The sequence below is a fragment of the Gallus gallus genome, chromosome 6 (assembly GCF_016699485.2).
Source record: "Gallus gallus isolate bGalGal1 chromosome 6, bGalGal1.mat.broiler.GRCg7b, whole genome shotgun sequence".
Taxonomy (NCBI): Eukaryota; Metazoa; Chordata; class Aves; order Galliformes; family Phasianidae; genus Gallus; species Gallus gallus.
Genome location: NC_052537.1, coordinates 6,523,303 through 6,547,867, shown reverse-complemented (window position 1 = coordinate 6,547,867; position 24,565 = coordinate 6,523,303). Strand labels below are relative to the sequence as shown.

At 40.5% G+C, this 24,565-nt stretch overlaps 1 protein-coding gene across 1 annotated transcript in view; it reads right to left on the bottom strand.

The window, feature by feature from the left end:
• The window catches only part of PCDH15 (protocadherin related 15), a 990,968-nt gene that overhangs the window by 746,312 nt on the left and 220,091 nt on the right, over positions 1-24,565 (bottom strand). Inside the window, exon 5 of the mRNA XM_046942815.1 lies at positions 13,769-13,915. The gene's annotated coding sequence lies outside the window, so the exon portion shown is untranslated. The remainder of the gene's footprint in view (positions 1-13,768; positions 13,916-24,565) is intronic.

The window sequence follows — 24,565 nt, the reverse complement described above, 5'->3', positions numbered from 1 at the left end:
TTTCCAGGCTTTGGCTGTTACATTTACAGTGCTGATTGGCTATTAATCTTAAAAGCAATTCATCTTTCTCATGCTTATTGATTAAAAAACGTAGAGCACCAGATGGTGACATTGTTATTGACCTTGAAAACTTGGTTGTGGTCATCAAAAAGGCAGACTGTGGCTCACATTTGTCTCCTGTTGTTTTGTCAGAAAGCTTCACTTGACTCCTACATTTCCTTTCAAAATTTTGATTTTCCATGATAACATGCAAGAAGAATTAGAGCGGCTGGTACAGCACAACCAGAGCAGCACACACAGCTAGAATCCCCCTGCTGCATTTCCAGGTGAGCACTCCTGTGAACTTATACTGCCTTGAAATAAATGGAATTGCCTGCTGTGTCAGAGATCTTTATCTCTAAGGAGCGTTGCTTTTATTGGAAGAGCTGAGTGAAAAGTGCACTCTCATGAATCTGAAAGTAGAGATTAGACTTGTTGCCTTTAGATTAAACCTTTCCTAATTAACCTCACAATTAACCTCACATCACTCCTTTGAACAAGACCATAAATACAAATGATACTACCTTCCCTTTTACCAAAGAATAGCTTTTGCAAGATAGAATTATGATATACTATCATAATCGGTAGAGAATTACATCTAAGCTCTGCCATTAGTCACCAGGATGAACAGAGAGAGCACAGCTGCTATGGCAAGCACAAAAAGCAAAGCATACAATTATACCGACAAATTTTGGGGGGAAATAAGTGAACTCTGACACAGAGGATCACTTGAAAATACTGCTTCTAATAGCCAGCTTCAAAGAAATCTGGAGTTGAAAACTATGCCATTGAGAAATTAAGGAATCAAAACAAAAACTAACCAACCGAGCATCTGTGAGACAGGAATCAATAGATCTGCACCAGACAGTGTTTTCAACAAAATCCTCCTCTCACTGCTGTGGGCAGTTCCACTCTAGTTCCAGACTGTTGTGTGATTCCTATTATAATGAAATACCATCTCCTGTTGTCTCCTTCCTCATCCACAACAATACCTATTTTTTTGCCTTCTCAAACAGTCTCTTCCTGTGTTAACAAAGTTCTTCCACACTGAATATTCTGCTGAATGTGTAGGCTGTGAAAATTGAAGGAGTTTAAGAACTGGAGAAAGCTCTGTACTAAAACATCTTTTTAGAAACTATGACTTCATCAGTACTAATTTTTGAGTGTATACTAGTGCCTTTTTACTTGAAAGATCTCAGTTACATCACCTTGTTCAGTGATTTAGAAATCTTACGTGTGTTTCCACCGGGCAACAGGGCTGGCTGGAGAAGCAAGACTAACTGGGGTAGGTTAACCAGGCACTAACAGGCCCATCCTCTGCTCATCACACTTAACCAACCACCAGTGAGTCCGGACAGCTCCACGTTCTCCCCGTTGGAGAAACAGGATGTGGGCAAGGAAGTTTGCCGCACCTTCCCCAAAAAGCCACGAGTACCCAGGTCTTGTAAAGGACCTACTTCATCCACTGATCATTTATGCTCCCCCACTAGAAGGCCCATTGGAAACACAGGAATACATGTAAGCCAGACTCATGTTGAGGCAACAAACTCTTCTGATTTTTATTAGGCCATCACCCACCCCAGCCTGGGCATTCTCATCTAAGCCTCCTCCATTTCTGTTGGCTGTATCTGTTCTTCAGGGTGCAGCTAGCTGCAAGCTATTGTTGGAGATACCCCTAGTCTCTCAGGTATAAACTTCTACTTGAAGAGACATCTTCCTCCAGCCACAACTTTACCACTTCCATAGATAGCTCTCCCTTAGAATTCAGTGAACTGGAAAGTGCCCATTTCATCTAACTTCAACGAGCAAATTGGTTTCTCGTGTGTGACAGCAGCTTTTTCTACAAAGATTTAGCTTTGGTGCTCTTTTTTAAGCACATATTAGCACATATATTTCACTTCTCTTCCAGAACCAGAATGGCAAACTGTCACTGAGATGAGAGACATGCCTCAATAAAATCCAACTCATGGAAATGTTCAGCCTTTCTGCAGCAAAAGGAGCTAGCAGTATATCTAACTCTATAGAGGAATTTAAATATTATTTAAGCTCTAGGAAAAGGCAACCATTTTAAAGTATTATCTTACTGGTATTTGAGTAGAACTCTAGCAACAAGTAGCACATTTCAATTTTACACACAATAAATCATTCAAAACATAAGAGATCTGTATTAGCTTAAGGAAAAGCTCATAAAGCCGTGCAAACAAGAAAGAAAGGAATAAGAAAATATGTATTTTACTATAATTGTGATCTCCTTGTTTTATTTTCAGTCACAGAAAACTTCTTCAACACCCAGTAGTCTCAAGTTCTCCAATAAGTTTGTGTCTCTGGGCTGAATGCTGAACAACAGGGCTACATTTTACAACACAGCACTATTAAGACTGTCAGAACAGCCTGAAATTCAGACTTTTCAGAGAACACATGCAGTTCATCTGACAGAAAACAACTGCCATGGGAGAGCTACATACTTGGGAAGTGAAAGGACCATGTCTGCAGTTACAAGCTTCCTTAGTCCTGTGCTCAGCACAAGAGCTGTATGCAAGCAGATAGGGAAAAGCTGTTTCTCTCCTATAGCATGCACTGTGCTACTAGCCAGCAGGGATGCTCCTCACCTTATCTTCTGCCTCCATCTTTCAGCTCCCACTTAAAATAGAATGTCTCAATAAAAACACCATGAGGGAAAGAAAACAGCACGAGAGCAAACACACAGGCATTTCTGACCCTGCAAACAGTCTCAGAATTCTAAGAATTCTAAATACAGGTTTCTTGCTTCTCAGATTATCCCGACATAAGATCTTCTAATTTTGAAGGTCATGATATATTTCCAAAGGCAGACAGAAACACGCATTCAAGCTGTATCAGACAAGGCACAATGCCACCTCCTACCCATACTTGATCTAAGACTTTATCTGAGACTTGGAAGTTCTTTTGTCAAAGCTCTTTTCTGTGCTGAGTTCTTTCAGTCTTGCTCCTCTGGAACAACTCACTTACTTGTGATGACACATCCAATTTGAAAGCTATGTGAACGTTAATTCACTTCTATTATACTCTTCTATAACTTTCACATTCTCACAAAGAATGTTATACTTCTTAACAATCATTACTATGTCAAATTAGAGTATTTTTGCATTTCTTTGTAGTTTCTCTCTAATCTTAGCCTACCATTTAAGCAGAAAGCTTCATCTCATTGTTATACAGATGAATGCACTACTTTTGCTTAACAGATAACTGCTGATCATAGCTAGATACTATCCCAACTATGTAAGCCACGATCCCACTGCAAATGCAAAACAATGAATGCAAATTTGCACTGGATTAAGGATTTCACAATTGAAACAGCTTTCAAACATTGAGCACATCATTTTTTATGGCTACACACATTCTAGACTAAGTTTTATGTTTTGCTTAATGTTTTTGTAGAGTAAGATTACTAAGCCAGTACTATTACAAAAAGAAGTCCTATGTTCAAGAAATTGGAATTAAAAGACACTTTAAAAAGAAAACCAACACAAAGCCACCACTGCAAGATGTATTATAAACACGTATGGCATAGCCAATGTGATACTCAGGAGCAACAGCAAATGTATCAGCCTCATTTTCATAAAATCTAACTTTGTTTTCTACACAAACAAAAGGGAAAAGAGCAAAGGTGGTCACTATCACTTACAAAGACACCCATCCCAATGAAACAAGTTATGCAGTGGTATCCAAATGTAAAATACATTATAAACTGAGAATATAAAAGAAATGTTCTGCATTCTTATGAATCTTTTGCAGGATCTACTAACTTGTTCAATTTAGGATCTGAATGAAAACATCCTCATTAAATGAAATTCGAGTTGCTTTACAGTTTACCAGCAATGATCTCCTTTTAAGATTTTATCATCAACCCTTACATTCTTTCATTCTGAGGTTCAAATCCTGAGTCAAGTAGATGGGGCCAGGCTCTTTTCAGCACTGCCCAGCAACAGAGCAAGCGTGTAAGGGCACAAACATGGACATGGGAAAATACATCTAAATACTAGGAAAAAAATTCCTTACTGTGAGTGTTACAGAGCACTAGAAGAATCTGCCCAGAGATGCTGTCGAGTCTCCTTCTCCGAAGATATTCAAAACCTGCCTGGACACTTTCCTCTGTAACCTATCGTAGGGAACCAGCTTTAGCAGGGGATTGGGCTCAATGATCTCCAGAGGTCCTTTCCAACCCATGCTATTCTGTTACCTTGTGAACCCCAACTCCGTGCTTTTATTTCTCTCCCTGTGTTTAGTAAATAGAATGTATCTAATCACTCATTGAGCAGGTGACAGCACACTAAGGAAGGAGGATGGAAAAGTCCTGGTGATTTTGCCTGTGAGATGGATCAGAAATAGTTCTCTTAACCCCATCACCTTCCACAGCCTTTGAAGTCCAATCCCAGCAGTAAGAGGCAGACAGACATCTGCAAGCTTTCAGATCCTGACAGCTCTGTACACTTGTCAGTCCTGTTTTACATCAGAACTTTCTGTGACAAACTGTTTAGATAGAGAAAAATAAAATAAAATAAAATAAAATAAAATAAAATAAAGCCAGATGCCGATGGTATACAGAGAGAGCAAATTTGTTGGACAGAGGACATAGAGAAGAGAATATAAACTGAGATCTATTACCTTTGTGTGCATAATGCTCCATTACACCGTAAAGGAAACATGAAATGTGTGAAATAGGCCAGATCAAACCAGTATAGCTATGAATGCTGAAACGCAGAGAGATGGACTGAAGTAATGAATGAGTGAAAGAATACCCACAGTCCCTGCAGGCAGTGTGATTCTGTACTGCCAATGTAAAGTCTTCGAGGAAAAAAAGAGAGTTATTCTGTGTCATTAACTCTCCCCATAGAAAATCACATATGGCCAGTTTACAATATAATTCATTATGTACCGGGTACAGATACTAACAGATTGAAGAGCAAAAAAAAAGCAAAAAATGTACATTATATACACAGACATACACAGCATGGACAAAAATGCCTCAAGCCACAGCATTCTACTACGTTATCTTTCTCCCTTCCTCATCCTCTTCTCCACAAAGCCTGATGACTACTTCAGCAAGTTCACAAATGTTTTCATTTTGTCTGTAAACCTTTTGGCACAGGGGATTGTCTTCTGCTCTTCCTGGTCCTCTTCTCTCAGCTTGGATTGGTGGAAAACAAAAATCAACCCAAACCTCAACAACAGGTTCCACTCAACAGAATTGCCAGGTGATCCTTTGCCACCAGAAGAGCATTAAATCATCAAGTAATGAGAACATGTGAGGGACAACCTGAGAAGAACACCCAGTGGATAAGGCTCCGTTATTATTTTATGTAAACACACAACATTAAACACTGAATACAACAACTCGTCCCATTCTGAGTATCGAATCCTATTTCATTTAGGGAAGACAGCAATTTTTTTGTTGTTGTTGAGTGTGTTTTTGGGATTTGCTGCAACAATCTGGATGTAAAGCTCTCAGAGCTCATCAGCAGCAAATGGTCAGATTTAGTACCCATGTTACATTTCTCTACTCAAACCTTAATTTTTGAGCAATGTCTCAATGTCTAGATGATGCACACAGCACGTGTGTAGGAGTCACCACAGCACAGAGATGTTGGAAAGCTTCTCAGAGGCAGCGTGGCTTATGACTCGATGCATACTTTTATAAAACCTTCATAGAGTACTATATTGTCCTCAGTTTCCTTGCAAAATCTTTAGTGTGAAATAAGCTTTGTTCCATGCTATAATCTTACAACCTGGAAAGAGATTTCTGCCCCTAAAACTGAAGTCCTATTTGCACACATATTTTCTCTTTGCTGCGTATGTAGTGTAGTGACTGTTCTTACGGGATAAAAAAATCTAAATCCAGTTAAGCCAGGAGTGAACAACTGCCAAATATGGGAGCATTTATCGCTTCAAAGATAGGAAGTGCCTCTTTGAAATCACTTGGATGAGAGACCAGTCTCCATGTTTAACAGCAAATAGCATACATGTTGCTTTTCTGGAGGTCACGTTGCTTTGGATCTCTCCAAATCTTTCCTCCCATTTTTCCTGACACACGTCAGGGTGTGCAGGATGAATCAGCTGAACAAAGCACTGCACTGATGTGGGTGTACAATTGCTGAACAGAGGAAATGCTCCTCTGTCTGCACTCATTCCAGTAGATAAAATCCATCACTCTCACCTCAGGAATTGTTATCACCTTTATCTCTGCCCTTTCCTTTGTGAGCATTTCAGCGTGCTCTGAAATGTATCTGTCTGCTGACACTTCCTTCTGCTCTTAAGCTGAACCATGAGACAGAAGGCTATGTAGAGCACCTGACCTGTCAGTGACTAACACAGAGATGCTTATCGTAATAGCATAGAAAGTAGTCCTGAATTCTGCACTGAAGTGTTTCCTTCTGACCCCTGGACTTCCAGGTGTGTTTGTTTAACTCTCAACGAAGCAACAGACCACTAAGAGGAAAACCACACACCACATGCACTCAATGCAACTTGTTCTTACGGAGATGATATAGCCTTGCCAAGATTTCTCTTTTGCTAATTCAGCATCTGATGCTTGTTCACTACATCTTCCTTCTGTGACTTTTGGCATAGCCTTAGATAGTACCAAATGCTAGTAGTACCAAGTACTACAAAAAGTAGCACTGAAGACTCATGAACAATTCAAGGTTGACATCAAGGTTTTTTTCCACCAAACTTGAGATCTGATTTTCAGAAGTTTAGGGAAAAATAGATGTTGTACTTAGGGACATGGTTTAGTGGGGAAACACTGGTGGCTGATGGATGGTTGGACTAGATGATCTTGGAGGTCTTTTCCATCCTTGGTGATTCTGTGACTCCGACTCCACATCACCTTATCAAACTTACTCTGCAAATTTTCCTCTTGGATGACTAAAGGCAGAAAATCTAAAACCCAGCAGAACTTCCCTAGAGGCCAAGTCCCAACTACCCAATGAAGAAGAGCCAATGGAAAGATAGAAGCAACAAACAGGAGATACTGACTGGTACGGGGAGACTTCCAAGGCCCTTGGTAAACTGTTAGAATAGGAGAGATGAAGCCTTCCAACTCTTAACATTTACTCTTTCAAAGATCCATTGGTTAGAAGATTGCAGAGGAGACTCCTTACGTGAAAAGCACCTGGAAGTTAGGAAAGTATTTCAGGTATCCTGGACCTGTTGAATGGTGTTTATTGCTGTAGGCAAGTTACAGGGCTAAACAGCTTGCTTGTCTGAATTATATGCTTGTCTTCATGTTCCTGTATTTACAACAGTGGCTTTAAGAGTTGAATACAGAAGTACTGCAACACTGAAACATGCAAGTCCTGCAAGAGAAGGACCTTTGTCATTGCAGTAGAGCTTCTGGAGGACAGAAAGAGCCAAGAGTGGATAATGAGCTTTTGCCAAGACCCTGTTACAGCATGACACACACAAAAAAAAACCAACCAGAATGAACTTGCTAGAGAGGAGCCACTTGACTAAACTGTCTGCACTTGGAGGAAAATTTTAGAAATTTATATTTAAAAACAATTTTAACAAGTTTTGGATCACCTACATTCAATGTCTTTTTCCTCTTTTCTTTGTTTTGAAGAAGACTGTATGCACTCTACTGTCAACCATGCCTTGTTTTTGCCTGCCTATCAGTATCAAACACACTTTTATAACACTTCTGTGTTTAATCTGGCATTTAAACACAAAAATAAAAAGCAGCTAAGGAGAGTTATCACAGCATTATACCTTTCAAGAAAAGTTGTGTCTCAGAAATTATTAAAAAAATGTTCGGTCTAGAGGAAGAAACAAAAGATAAACACCTCAGCAGTCAGCAACAAATAAATAAAAAGGGAGATGAAACAAAGATAGAACAAAAACCAAGACCAAAAAGAAGGCACGTATTATGAAAAATCTGAAGTAGCAAAACATATGAATAAGAGTAACTACGAGACCAGATGTTGCCAACATCATAACGTGCATTTTATGTGCTAAAAATGTTATGTCTCGAGTTCTCCAAAGAATACCTGTAATCTACACGCATTTTCCTGAAATAAATTCCAGTAAGATTCTCCTTTTTAAAAAATATGTGACATGGATGTAAGCCATTGAAACACAAATGCAAAGACACTTACAGTGTACTTTGCAGCATTGCAGACTGCAATGGAAAACCTGGGTTATGCACCTCATGTTTAGCTTTACTGAATACAAGATGCCTTCTTTGAGTAGCAGTCGCAAATTATTATCAAAGGGCAACACAAATGGCATTCAGATTTCAATGAATGAGCTCATTATGACACTTAGAACACTAACTGCTTAGCATGAGTTTTGCTGATTACTGCTTATTGGCAGATAATAAATATTACTGAGTACTTCAGACAAGCATGTTCAGTTTCTTCCAATTCTATCTATCTCTGCTGACAACTGACTGCAAGATTGTAGGTAGTTCAGGTGTAGTCAGAAGACCTACTTAGAAAAGCCAGAAGAAAAATGGAAGTTTGCTTGAATAGATGTGACACTATGTGCCCCACCACACACAGAAGTTGAGGCCAATTTATGTGGAAGGAGATGCTGAAATGCTACAGGCTTCTGGAAGGACTGGAAGTTCAAATTGTCCCTTTTGGTCACAATAGGAATCCAAAAGGCAATTTCAAATCTTCTCACCACAAAAGTAGTATGCAGGAGAATTCAACTGAAGTGCATTTTCCCTGTTGAAACGGAAGTGGAGTAGGGAAGGGCTGGAGGTAGGTCTTGCTGCAGGGCTGTAGTTCTACTCCAGAGTATCTCTGAAAACACTCATCCTCTCCATTTGAAAGCAGGAATTAAAAATTAATACCATCTTATGGAAGTGGAATTATGAAATTACTTTTTTCAGACTGAAACCTAACTAGTTAACGTTCTTCCATTTTGTAATACACATGTGAATTAGCTAGGTGTGGGCTGACCCTGTGGAAAGCCATAATCAAGTCCTTCCTTGCTGGCTGAGCATCACTTGGAGTGAAGTCAAATGCTGACATGAGTACTTACCAGTTACAAAATGAACCAGCTGGTATCCCAGGCATGGATCTGTTCCATGGGTCTGGATTTATTTAAGTCCCTGGCAATGCTGGTTTGTAGGCAGTGCTCTGTCTGCGTTTGTAAGAGGGAGCTGTACTGAGGCTAGATCTGGTGAGTCGGACACAGCTTTGGACTGGCCTTGGAGCTGCTGGGAGCAGAAAAGCCAATAGGCATGCAGAAGTCGGCTATCAGCGGTGCACCAGGACTTCTCACAGCCATCATAAACTGCGTATCCCTCACTACACATTTTTCTGTAACAGGCTTAGGTAACATAAACTACTTCACTTCCATAACTTGTGTGCAGCTTTTCTTACCAGGCTTATCCAACGGTGAGAGTGCTCTAAATATTCTACACTGTTTTCACATGTCCTGCTAAAACTCCAGTTTTAATTTCCCTTCATTGACATCTAGAAAAAACTTTGCAGTGCTAGCAACCACCTCCCCGTGATAAGGCATCTCAGATAACAGAACTACTTCTGTACAAATGCCCACAAACTGATGATGTCACTTGCAGATATTTTCCCCATCCCAAAGCATTTGCTATGGGGAAGAAATACATGGCTGTATTTTTCCTGTGAATGGAAAACCAGTTTGATTTTATCAGCCGTCCAGTCGCTACTCAAAGATATGTGGCTACATCCTGAGCCAAGCTCAGCACTTACCTGCTCTGGGTGGTTTGCACTACCCTTTCTTCCTTCTGAAATCTCACTGCATTTAGTTGTCAGAGGAAACAAGGGAGGACTGTGATTTTAGCTTCTCCTGAAGGCAACGGTATTTACAGAGAAGACCTGGTTAAAAGCTGTTCCTGCCATGTTGCCTGATCTTCTATCACACAATGCAATGATTTACACTAATAACAGTAGAGTGAAGAGAAGACCTGCTGAGCTTTTAATAACCTTCCTTTTTCCAATCACTTAAAATGTTCTTTAAAGTTGCAACTGAAGTAACACAAAGCCTGTCTAACAGAATACTTGACATTTATTATCTTGGCAATAAACGTGATTTTCATTTTTGCAATGTCTGCTTTTGATTAATTGTAACAGTGTACTATAAATACTTTTAGAGAAACAGTGGAATGGTTTATAAACCCCATTCTGCATGTTAACACCTTAAATTATAATGGAGTAAATGCTTTAAACCACGTGCATTAAATTTCAACTATTACAAAAAGCCAAATGCTCACAAGTTCAGCTTACACCACTATTCCCAATAGAGAATAGTTGTGAGGCACCCTGAAGTTCATCCAGCTTTGCTGTCTACTAACTTAGTGGATACTCTATACAAGTTTCATGTTAAGAGCAAGCAACATTTGTAATGCACTCTAAAAAGTAGTATAATACGATTAAGTTAGAATACCCAAAGAGCGCAACCCAGAGTAGTATTCTGTGACAAAATGCCATTATTATTACTTTCAGCATGACACAAGCAGAACCCACTAAATGCAATTCCATGAGAATTCTGCAGCAGAAAAGACTTGGCAGCGAGATGTGTGGGGTGCTTTTCTATCACTTCAAGAAACTGTCTAACCTACTACACATGGGTCCTTTTCTGGGAGGATGCCAAAGCTGAAGGGTAATAGAACTATAATGAACAGCTCCAAATTAAATTATGCTGTTGTAATGTGGCATTAGTTGGCATAAATGATTTCACTGCAATTAAGAAAACAGATACATAGCCCACAGCAGGTGGCTGCTGATGTACTAGCAGCAGATAAGTTGGCCTGCAGAGAAAAAAAAACAGCGAGAGAAAAGATTCTGCATGCAGAAGCAGGTCCAGCTATCCAGTGCAATAAGCATAAGGGTGAATTATTAAAGGAGCAGCAGATATCTCAGAGAACTATAACAACTACTGTATAAATGTTTTTGAAATGTTTATCTGACTTGGTGCAGAGGTCAACCAGAGCTGCGGAGAGCTTAAATCTCATTAGTACCTCACCAAACAGGTGTGAAACGGATGTGCTGGGATTTGTTGTCTGCCCAACAGTTCACTGGTCTCTTAATTACTGTGTCTGAAAACTGCATAGTTAGAAGCTTGTTTTGCTTGTGATTTTGCCACTTGCAGACAGTCTTGCCACACTCAACAGCTGAAACAGATCAGGCTATGCATTGGTTTTGTGATGCAACTGAAAGTTGCAGACAGGAAGCTTTATAAATACAATCACATACTCTGTCCCCACATCCTGGGGGCTGTGCAGACCTGGAACAGCACAGGGCAGTACCAAAGAGCTTGTAGAGAGCATGTCCTAAAGGGGACGGGAAAGTCTGTACTATTATGGGGAGCAAATTGACTGTATGCACCAAAAGCCACACACACAGATAAGGATCAACATGGATGTCAAGGAGTGCACTCAAGGCAAGCTCTCCAGGAACATAACAAACAAAACTTTTAAGTTGATATATAGGGCTTCAAACCACTTATGGTGACTCGAGACAGTGCTGAAAACCAACTTATCCAAGCCCAAAGATGTTTCTGTGCTCTATGTTTTCCCTACAGATGCTGAATTACATGAGAAGCTTATTTTTTAATAACTGAGGTATGTTGCTACTTTCCACAAGTAACACCAATTATATATCCATCCTTCTACTTCTCTTCCTCACGTTTCTACAGGCACAATACTCAACATCAACTATCCACAAGCTTTCTTTTCTTAAAAAAAAAAAGTTTTTCTGCTAACTTATCCTTTATTTCAGAGCAGAAGTAAACAGCCTCCAAATGGATTTTTTTTCCAGAAATGTGCATGAGAGATTTTCCCTGTATTCCTCTGCAGAGCCTGCAATCTGTGACCATTTGAGATTTCTGTTGCCTCATTCAGCATGTAGTTCCTATGTCTTGACAAGAACCTACTGAGAGCTATAATACAAAAGCCTGACAAACATCAGAGATTTGCTTCAGTTGAAGACAAAGAGGGTTTTATTTATTGTTCAAAACAGACACAGTGCAGTTCTTCTCTGGCTTTGAGAAATGTTTGTTCAGAAAGTATTTTGAAAAGAAGGTAACAACTGAGACCTCATTACCGTTGCATCTTTAGTTAACATCAGACAGCACCTTCACCATTCAGTTACGAATACCAGAAAACTTCAAAAATGATCAACGAAAACAAGAACGGTGGAGACTGCAAGGTAAATTAAAATAGCCCGTGATCGAGTCTTAAACAGAAAAAGCCATTAAAGAAGCTAAAGGATGTGATAAGGAACAGAATCAGAGAGATTTGCAGGCTTCCCACTAGACAGTTTCCCAGCATTGGGGTTGGTGTGCTGAGCCGGGTTCCTACTCTTTTTGGTAGTTTTGAGAACTGATCCCACCTGTTCTCAGACCCTACCTGTGAAACCCTCAAGAGCAAGGCTGCAAGAGCTTTCTCTAAACCTACTCCCACTCCTGCACCATGCTGCAGGACTTGAGAACACGGTATGCATCAGAAACACAGCTGCCTACCCGTGAGGGTTGGAGGCAGAAGCTTCTCTATGAAAGGCTCATGACTGCAGAAACATGACTCTGGACAAAACAAAAAATCACAGTTTTAGCCATGCCAGCTTCAGCAGAGACTGCAAAACCTACTACTCAAGGACCAAGAAAGGGTATTTCAGCTTCAGCCAGCCTCTTGGGGAGTGTATATTTCTGAATGCTGTGCTTTGGCTTTCCATGTTAGACAAGCAAAGTGTTTCAGTACTGCTCCTTTACAAGTTGCTCCTGACTTCAGCACCACAGATCACCTTGCTGCAGCTCAGTGTACCTTACAAGAGCACCAAGACACAGCAAAACAGCAGAAATCTGCAGTGGCACCAAGGAGCCTTTTTAAAAAGGCAGGAGCACTACACCTAGAGACAGAGGCTCACAGGATATTTCAGGTTGGGAAGGACCTGAGGAGGTCTGTAGTCTTGCTGCTGGCTTCAGGCATGCTGCTCAGGGCTTTCTCCAGTCAGGTCATGAGAGCTTCCAAGAACATAAATGAAATCCCAACTCACTCTGAATTTGTTTTCCTTCACAAATGCAATGAGAGCAAACTCCCTGACCTCCTCCAGGTCACGGATAGAGACGTTAAACATGTGTCCCACTACAGACCTCACGGAGTATTCATCACTGGTACCCATTAGGTAAAAACAATAGGTTAGAACAGGAGAAAAAAGCCCAAAGCGGATAGACGTACATGCAGTGCAATTCACTGATAGTTCCCTAGGACTGTGGCCTCACCCGTTCTGCCCTGATATATCGAGCCAGCTCAGTAACATCCTTCTTTGTTTTCAGATCCAATCACGGTACATCCAAGTTTCCTCCCACACCTTGGCCAGTATTCAGCGGAAGTCTATAATGATTAACTGTCAGTCTGCTGCTGCTCCTCCATGGCAGTCCCACTCAAATAGAGCAGATCACACCCAATCCTCTATTTCATCCAACAGAGAAGAGAATGACCTTTTCAAAGTCACTGAAAAGAGATCGTGTGCAGGTCACATACCTATCTACATATGTATTATTTACATATGTAGATTTCATTAAAATGCATCTTCTCTGCTACAGAGAGTCATGTAACATTTCAGTATTGAAAATCTCACAAATAGGAGTAGAGGAAATCAGAAAAAGTGAATACCATTGTAATGGAAAGATCCCTACCCCACCCCAGTGGGTCCAGATATTCTTCCAGCAGCAATGCTAGCCATCAGCAGCCCATGTTAATACTGACCTTAAAAAAGATTTCCATTTCTCCCCAGTGCTATATGTGGTTCATTCAATCACCCTGCAAACTGCTGCCCTGGTGCAGCCTTAGGAGTGGCTTTGGTGACAGGAGCACATAGCCAGATGCAAGACCTTCCCCAGCTGGCACTGCCGTCTGTGGGAAAAAAAGCAAACATGTGGGATCATGGCTTACTTTATAATAAGATAAATTAGATTGAAACATTCTAAAAGATAAATAAATAAATAAAGCAATAACAACTTTGCATAAGCAGCAATGGTCACTTTTACCAATAACAAGGAGGGCATTTATTTTATTCAACTTATATTCCAGCTCCAAACCTAGTTTTTGCAAGTAGTATCAAGACTACATATATATGCAGCATAACTGGTCTCTGAAAGAGAAAGCAGTGAGCAGACAGGTCTGCACATCCTTGACATCTCCTCTGTGGTTGCTGGCTGGTTAACCAGCACAAGGAACTTCATTTTCCTCTTGCAGTCAGAATCCTGCTGGGTCATGAAATAAGATTTAAAAAAATAAAAAAGAGTCAACTTTTGCTGCATCTTAAAATACCTCTTTCCAGACAAAGGGATACGAACAGCATTGGATATAAGAGAAAAACCTTAGTACTGATATTCTAAAGGCTTCCATCACTTCTATTGAGGCACTACTGAAAAGCTAAGCTTTTTTCAGCTCTAATTCATTTCCCTTGTTTGTTTTTTTTAACTCTCTTTTTCCACTTACATTTTTTTCTGATAAAGATGATATGAGACTACCTGGTGCAGAGTGAGACCATCAGCCTGGTATCATATGCATATTACAAACGCTACTGATACTCTTTCACTAGTGCCATTAGCCACTTACAATTACTCCTAAATGTATTTCCAACTCAGTTTAACCTGACCCCTTCTGCTTCTTGTTTCTATTGGTAGGCACTCAGATTAGAGGACTTGGTTGCTTCCTGTGACAGAGGACTCTCCATCTACTGAGATGGGAGGTTTAGGTTGGATATTAGGAAGAAGTTTTTCACCCAGAGGGTGGTGATGCACTGGAACAGGTTGCCCAAGGAGGTTGTGGATGCCCTATCCCTGGAGGCATTCAAGGCCAGGCTGGATGTGGCTCTGGGCAGCCTGGTCTGGTGTTTGGCGACCCTGCACGCAGCAGGGGGGTTGAAACTCGATGGTCATTGTGATCCTTTTCAACCCAGGCCATTCAATGATTCTGTGATTCTGAGACCTACCACTGCAGGTCCCCTAACCAGTAGTCTGATCTTTGAAGCATTTTCATGCCTCATTCAAAAAGGCAACCTCAGTGACCCAAAAATCCCCCTGGCTTTTGAGTTAGCTCTATGGAGGCCTATATAGCAAAGTCACACTGAAAGCTTTACAAAGGAGTTTGCAGACAGAACTGTTTACACAACCTGCATTTTTTGTTTTTGTTTTTTGGCCAAATGTCAACTACCTTCTCATCCTGCCCCCTCAGACACCCTCACCTTAATGTCTGTCTTACATCCCAGTAAGGACAGAAACAGAGAAGAAGCTAAGAATCAGAGAAGAGCAATGGTTTTAAGAGATTTCTGTCTTTTATATAGTAACTCATAATCATTCACTTCATTCTCAAGTGGTATCACTTTGAGGTCTGCGGTTACATCCCTGGCATTTGCTGGTACAGCAAAGACCTCTGTGACATCTCTAAATTCAGGAAATGTCAATGATGTTAAACAGGCAAAAGATGGACAGAAGCAATTTCTTAACAACGTAAGCGTATCCCACAGAGCACAACCTCAGATTTTTAATTCCTGCTTCAGAATCCATGTCCTCAAGATTTTGCAATGATTATGATTACTAAAGCAATGAGCAAATATACTTCTTCTCTCTCTGTAAAAGCAAAACGGCTTTTGCTGCAGTCTTTGCAATGATCCTGGCACACGCTTCGTCAATAGCCGCCATCAAGAGAAAGATCAGCTTGTTGGATGGAAAGCTGGCCTGGCCCCTAAGGCACTGCTACATCCCAACTTCCTGCCCTCCAAAAGTATTATTCATGAAGAAAGATTACGCTTGCGGAGAAAGAAGCGTTTCACAGCACTGCATTCTCAAGCTCAGGAAAATCACTTTGTCCAAGCTTTTATCACATGTTTGCAAATCTCCATCTGCTGCATCCAGCACTGGCGTCACCAAACACCGGTGCAGGGATCTGCAAACTGCTGTGACTTGCTATTTTTACTTCCATTTTTTGCTCTTGTTTGTTGTGTTTTTTTTTTCTTTTCTAAACTGTGAGAACATATTTATTAAAAAATAGCTTGTTTGCACCGTGGTGCTTTGCATTACCTTTCTTCTTGGAAAACAGAAGCTGAAAAAGAGGATCAAAAAGGGCCCTTTGGTGGCTGCTCTGAGCAGCTGGTCCTATTGCCTGGGTGCACTACCTTTCAGATGAACTGCTTTGCTAAAGCCCTTGGCAATACCGATGTAGAGCTATTTGCTCGGTGCAGGTTACAAAGGCTGGGGCAGTAGGACTGTTCAACAGAACAATGTTGATACAAAAGCTGTTCCCTGCTCCCAGCTGTGCTGCAGCTTGTCTTCTGAACCCACTCAACTTACGCCCTACACAGCCACAGTTTATTTTAAGTAGCTCAGTACTTACTCCCATTTCCTGTCTCCTCTCCCCTTTTGAGACCTTGTTCCTTCCCTCTGATCTTCTCAGAGACCAGAGCTGTAACAAACTCCTCTGTGAAAGGAGGAGGCGATGCATTCCAGAACCTATTGTGAGTTTGCAGTGGGTAGAATAAGACACCTAGTTGCACCCTCCTGTGCAATCTAAACTCGCTGCCACCAGAGCCTCCTCATTTCAACTGGCTGCTAGGTTAATGGAGATCCTCATCCTTACTGTACACCACAACCCCATGGTAAGTAGCAGCAATGACTGTGTAACATAAAAATATATATATATTGTATAACCATTAAAATAAAATGATACTCTTTTAACCATTGACATGGGAAAAAATTTCATGAAGCAAGCTCCAAATGTGGTAAGAAGCAAAACTGCTCTCAGCTATTCCAAATGATAACATAAACTTTACTTTAAGCTTTTTTTTTTCCCCCAAAAGTACTCTATCAGAAACAGCAACGTTTGTCTTCAACGTTCTTCTACCTTTTTTCTTCACTGAAAATAATCTGAAGAACACAATCTGAGCTATCACAGACTAGATATACATACACAAGACTTTCTCTCAGATGAAGTCAATTGTACATGGATAAAATTAGTGAATAAAAGCAGCAGTCATCATGTAGAGGAACTGAAAAGAACTTTTCCTGGCATCATTATACAGTAGTGAAATGTCTAAATATCTACTGAGGGCTGCTCTGAAAGTAATGCCTCCTAGACATGCAGGCTCTTGTTTATTGCTGGTGAAAATACATAGCTAATGGTGGTGACTACACTGAAAAATAGTGTTTTGTATCTGAGAATTTGTTCTACCATGTAGCATTATTGTGCACTTTGTACCTGTTGTAGTCTCCATGGAAATAAACAGGAGGTATTACTTTTGGAGCAACCTATACAGTTTCACGAAAACAAAACTAAGGAGGTCTAGTCCTGGATTTGAGGGTTTGGAACCTTTTACTCCAACAGCAGTGAGATGTTACAGCTACTGCACAAGACTAAGGGAACATTAGCCTCTTCAGAGTTGGCTGATAGCATGACTTGAAAATGAGGAATCCCAGGACAGCCAATGGACGCATGAAATCTCCATGCTGACAAAGTCTGCCACTTCAATCCTGAGAACATGGTGGCTAAAACAACACTGTCTTGCATGAGAGATGCTTGAGTAAACAAGGCAGATAAAAGTCATGCTGGAAACCAGGTATCTGGCTCATCAGCAGAAATCAAGTAGAAAAGGGGAGAAGTTCACCAGAGTCCATCTGTGAGTCTCCCTCCTTCGTGTTGTGCAAGGCAGAGGTAGCAGTGCAGAGCAGAGCTACTTGCTGGGCAGCACCCTGCCTTACAAACCACTTGTCATTCCCATGTACTGAAGCTACCTTCCTTGGTAGGACATTGGTCTGAGCTGGAGGTCTGCTCTAGAGGCAGAGCTGCCACAATCGTGCAAAGGCTGAAGAAAAGCGGTGCTATTAACTTATGCAAAGTTATGGCCAGTGAAGGAGGTACAAAATGTCTGGCTGTGGTAGGGATCCTCTTCTCTTTATAAGCCATAAAATCTCTCACACATGATAGCCCAGCAAGAATCCAAGGTGCAATACAAAAACTAATGCCACTGAATATATTACATGGTGAGCTTGTTTGGAGTAAACAAATGTGAAAACAAATTACTGTTAACACATGCATAATTTAACTGAAGCACCACAGATGAGGAGAACAATTTTTAACTGTACAAGAGAGGGAGAGACACTCTTTGCCAGGGTTTAGAATTCTGTATTACCACAGACACGTTCTTAATGAAAGCAAATTTTCTTCTCTATCCTATTGAGCCCTTTTTGTCCCTGTTCCTACTTAGTTGGCTTCAACAGGGCATGATCAGGAAAGAATCTCATATTAAACAGCTCGTTTGCCATTAGGCTTCCCCCAGTAACAAACAGGAGCTTGCTGTGTTGTGAGTGAATATGGCAAAACATTAAAAGCCCACAACGGGGAAAATGGTAAACATCTTCCCGTCCTAGAAATGGCACTTTGTAAATACGGATTTTATGCTGTCTGATCACTGAGCAATTCAGTTCTGTCTTGGTTATTTACTCAAATATCTGAACACGTATGTTGTTTTTTGTCATCCTGGCTCCTCATATTTGAATGAAAAAGTCAGTGATGCTATTTTGAATGTGGAGGAGAGATAAACTGGACAAATGAAGGCTGTTGTCTTCAATTTTCTAAGGCGTGTTAAGAAAGAAATCTAGTAATCAATTTTTGACACTGTTCCAAAGTCTCCCCCAAAGAGTAAATACTTTATTGCTAAACAGCTGGGTATTTAGAAAGTGCTGAGAAAAGGAATATAAAACAGAAGTTATCTAGTTGGTTTGAATTAAATATTAGTACTAACAAAAGAAGAAAAAAAAAAAAAAAAGACAGGAGAACTAATGGAAGGCAAATTGGTTTGAAACTCCACAGGAATATTGTAGCTCTCTCCTTTCTGATTGCCTGTGAAATACATTGAGCCACATCTATTTACTATAATACGTAGCACCACACAGATAGAGAGAGCAGTCCCAGATTGGGTGTTTGCACACAACATTGCATCTTATTACAGTTCTTGATGCAGAACAGTCCAGAGACCTGCGAACATGGGAAATAAGTCGTGCCCAGAACATGGTAGATCCCTTGGTTGCTTTCTTCCTGAAGGAGGTTTGCTAAGGTTTTGCAGAATGCATTGTCACGGAAAATAAGTCAAGAGTAAGAGAAATGGGTGAAGTGAAGCTGCTGGTTTTAGGAGAGTGATGGGACTCAAGGTTGGGCTCCAAGATGGGAAAGGAACAGGACTAAGAACATTCTGCGAGCCTTTCTAAGCTAATATGAGTTATGATGGGGCTCTTTGTAGCATGAACAGGCAATTTATCTTCCTGTAAGAAAAATAAAACTAACCTCGCAAAGTAATCCACGTAATTATGCAATGACTTTACAGACACTGCCTAAACTGAAAACAAATCTTCTATGGGTTGCTTCCTCTGCATTTTCTGCCTGTTTGCCCACGTAGGAGCATTCTAAAACCTTCTCTTGGACTGCGCTGTGTTGAAATGACAGAGAATAATTATGTAACAACACTGTAATCTCAGTGAAAAAAAAAAAAAAAAAAAGAAGATTCACTGCTGTGGTCCTAAAATCTCTTACCTCTCTACCAGTCCTCTGTTAGTAACTAAGGCAGCAAGGGACTATAGGAGAGAAACTCTGCCTAGACATATTAGTAATGCCTCTGTACGCAGTTTAACTTTCCCATCATAAGCACCCAACCCAGGAGTCTTACTGCTGTCATGCAAACAAACTCAGTGCTGCACCTCTTCAGAGCAAATAACATTCCTCCATAAGAGCTGAATCCTGTTTCAAGCACCTCTGCTGGACTGCTTCAGGCCTCACATGAGCTAGACAGCTTTTTTCCATGGACAGTTTTAGACTCCCGTAACCTGAATTACATTTATCACCAAATATACTGTCTTCTGCTCTGCTACCAGTCTTCCAGGACTCGGGACAACTACTGATTTCAAACAGTCCACTGAATCCCTTAGAATAGAACCGCCATTTTCTTGCATTAGTTTTGCCTCTCTTCAGGCTGTAATCTACTCGACTAATCAGGTAAAGTCTCCATAGACAACTGACAGTCACTAAATTCAGAAACATAAATCTGGATAGAAATAATACTAGATATCTAACAAGTACAAGCCACGAGAAAAAGGCCACAACAAAGAGATACTTCATAGGTTAGATAACTGGATGAGTGATACAGACTGCTGGCTTTCCAGAGGAAACGCCAGTGTGCCTTGTTTAACTAGTTTAGGGCTATATTGGCTACAGTTTAATTGGTTTAGAGGTGGAACCAGCTGATTGTGTTAGATGGAGTGAGTAAAAAAAACAGAAGTATCAAATGTACCAAAAGCTACATTTTGACCCTTCTAGAAGAAGGATGCAGAACATTCTGACAAGGAAAACTGAAGTCAAGTTGGTTAAGAGTGTGTTAATCAGGTCACCATTCAAGTAGTCAATGAATACACATGGGGATGCAGATAAGAGGCAGTCCTAATCTTAAGGGGTAAAAATAGCTGCATGACAGCCTCAAACAATAGCCTGAGGTCTTGTACAACCACCACTTGTATTAAGCACTTTCTCTCTTTGATCTTTTTTATCTGTGATCTGCTCTACACTATCTGATAATGAGTCAGAAATGTCATATAATTACACTTTCGAAGAGGCTAGTGTAATTGATGATCATTGAGATCTGGCTTTCCTGTAATTTGCTCAAAGGAATGAACCTCCTCTGTATGCACGATAGCTGAGATGTCTAATCACCAGAGCCCTCAGTTCAGCAGGTGTCAACATATCAACTCTAACAGCTATTTCATAAAGACGAAGATGTAACATGGACTGAAGGAGCTCTTCTTAAACTTGTAAAATTTCACTCTACCACTTTCCCAAATATTCTGTAAGAGCTACTAAAAAAAATCTCCAAGACCTAATTCCAGCTGTGGCTTCAACAGCATTCAACATGGGCTCAATGATGCTTCAGGCAAGGCAATACTTGATATCAAGATGGCAAGAGAGCAAGGCTAAGTGGGTTGTTCATGTGAAATATCTAGACAGAATGGCATACAAAAAGAAGAAAAGATGGGATATCCTCATTGTTACGATGGTAGTTCCTACAAGGAAATACAATTCTATTGACAACAAAAGTTCAGGGAATTTGTCACACTGAAGTCACTCTCTGATGCAATGAACAGAACTGAAGAAAAAGAAAGAGAGGTGCTTTGGTGATGACCAGCTGCTGCTCTCTTACAGGTGTGGAACAAGTTTTTGTATTATCTTCCTGCAACCATTCTGCCACCAACTCCACCAAAACTGCCGGTGACTATTTCACAGACCTCTCTGACCTCTCCACAATGAAGGACACAGCAACAGGAGGAACTTTACACAATTTCATGTCTTGTGCTTTAAGTCACTATAGTCACTGATGATGAATGATCAGATCCAACAGCACGCACACCAAACCTGAGGTTCCTTGTTCAAACCACCCTAAGAAAAACTCTATTTGGGCTACCTCTACTGTGCAGAGCAAGTGTGTGACTGTTCATAGCCTTTCTCACAGATACCTATCAGCACCACTTTTTTCTATTACTACCTTATTTTTGCTCACTGTCTTGAAAAAGATACTATGAGTCATAAGAAACGGTGCGTATTGAAAGTAGAAGTGTGTGAATATGCAGGAAATTGTGTTAGATGGTAGATACAGGGCCACCAAGCTCTGTGCATGTGCTGTTTGAGTTGCTGTACTCAGAAAGTAGAATAAAAGAAAGCTTGAGCTGTGGAGCCAAATTTGCATCTCACTAGTATTTGTTTCATGCTGAGAGCTTCTTCTCAGCCCTCGAGTTCAATTAAGTTTAGTGCAGGGCTTAGTGAGTTTCCTGAAGAAGTGAGCAGTCGCTATGATTTTGTGACACTCTCTCTTCCTCTGGGGCTAGAAAGAAATCATTAAATGATGCTCAACCGTTCAAGACTGTCAATTCTGAGCACTCTGACGTATACAGAAGCCCTGCATTGATCTTGTATTAGAATAAACAAAGATGTATTCCTATTAATTCTATCCCTGAAAGATAGATTCCTAACTCAGGAGAACTACACCTTTCTAGTACAGAACCATGTCCTTCATTAACATTCATCTGCCAAACTAGGAAACATGATGAGAATTCACTGTTGTGTACGGCACTACATTTGGCAGTGCTGTCCAAGGGGGGAATGAGCTGGGAGGTTGTGTAAGGTAGTATCTGCTTTTTTTTTTTCTATTGCTTTATTTTTGTGAATTTATATGACAGTTTTATCCTTCTTCTAATAGGCAGATAATATGGTATATTTTAAAAGCATCCAGTGGCTACTCATACATTATTGAAAAGCTGGGTGTTAAAGATTAAAGGCAACAAGAGTTACAGAGAAGCTGATTATCATTTCTCATTTCTCTCCCTCCATTCTCCCCCTCACTTCCTGCCACACATACACACATTTCTCTGCTGGCCACTTGTTGTTTTCAGATAGATCACTTAAAATAATCTTACTGTTTCTGTTTATTTCCTTGGAAGTTCTTGTTCACTAAAATTTATGCTTCTTTAATCTGTTTATTACACTCTTTCAGCTTTATTTCCTAATCCTCTTTTCTTCTCTTTATCTTTGATGTTCTGAAACTCTAAAGGCTGCTGCTTCTCCTGTGAACTTTAAATGAGTTCTTTAATCACGCTGGTGAAAACACATGCTCCTGCACACACCTTCTGAGGAGCCTTCCCCAGCAATGCGCTTCCCTATGACCCCTTTCCAAGCCTTACTTACAGAGTACAAAAAACTTTCAACGTAGCTAATTGGAAGCATCAACAGTATTCATGCCCACATTCTCTACAGCATTCAAATAGAGACAGAGACACACACTTGGTACAGTCATTCACTATTGGAGCAACTCCTGTGGGCTGCAACAACAGCCCTTCTGTTCCACAGCTGTACTCCCCTGTTCACCGTTAGCCTCATGCATTGGTCCCTATTAAACCTCAGTGGTACGTCAGTAAAGCTCACCATGTGAAAATAGGAGTTCACAAATAAGGCCTGATAGGAGAATGTTCTATTTTCACTTGGCGAAGGTAAAAAATGGCAATGCAAGCCATAGAAATTTTGTCTTATGTGCATAAGGTAATACAATATCTTGATGTCTTTACATATACAGTTTATTTTATTGGTTTGTGAATCTGGTACTGAAGTTTCACAGACATTACTCAAATGACATCAACCTTGTACTAACACAAGTCTGAACAACTGCAGATAGCGATGAATGTTGCGTTTAAGTAATTCTAGAGATGAACCAAATGACAGTATTACTTATTCTCAAGATTAGGCTGCATCAGTATAACATTGCTGTGTGTCGATTGTGCCAGATTTACAGGGTATGCAACTACACTGCTCTGGCATTCCCTCCCAAGTTAATAAATATAATGCTAAGAAGAGGAGGTGGATTCTCTGTAGTACAGTGAAATCCTGCCACACTAATGGCCAAAAATAATCAAGTGATAATATTCAGTCTCTTTTCCATCTCCAAAGAGATTAGCAATATTAGAGACAGAAACACGGCTTTAATTAGTCTGATCACAACAAAGGAAAAATACATGACTACTCTTGCAGATAAACCACGGGAAAGATACAAACCACAACTCAGAAGGTGAACAGTAATGTTCTCCTGGATCTCAGGCTAGGGAAAGACCATTACACTTCTTAAATCCTGTACAAGTATAGCTTCATGCTTGTTATTAACATTTTGAGAGTATTTCTAAAATACAAGTACCTATTTCTCAGTTTGGTGAACATCAATACGTGTAAGCCAAATAGCTACTGAGGCAAAACTTATGCTGCTATTTACTGTGAAGGACAATCAATCTTCAAATTTACTTTAATGTACTAAATGTCACATGGTTCCTGAATTATAATATAGCACTAGAGACTTCTCTAAGCCCAAGTCAGCTCAAAATGCTCAGTTCTCCCAAAGACTCTGCACCACACCTGGCGTTTCACTCACCTACCTCTCCTTCACCAGTGCATTTGTTCAGTTGAGCTCAACTTCACAAGTGGGTTTTTCAGAAACTTCTTCTCGAGAAGAGACATTTCAACCTCTTCTTCACGGCTCAGCAACTGAAACAGATACACCAGTGCTGCCTTCTAATGCAAATCCAAAGTCCCCTATGTGGAATATGATTAGCCTGGGGCAGTCTCATGGGTCAGCACATCTTCAGCCTGAGATGTTCCGAGGAAGGTACAGATGGCATTTGACAAAGAAGATCAGGAGGGATTTGTTAAAACGGAAAGTAAAGCACAACTACAGATAGGATTCAAAATGTAAGATGCATAGACAGGGCAAGGATACAGAAAGGTCCTGAGAAAGATAAAAACTGCACTTGTGCTTGTGCTGAACCACTGCTGCAGACTGCTACAATGGAGGAGAGCACAAAGTGCTTCTGCTTTCCACACAAGCAACTCTGCGGAACAGCTCCATCTTCAGAACACACTTGGCACAGTGCAATGCTACATCTGCAGGATACGTACACCATCAACATACCTCTGGGGGCCAGGAGCGCT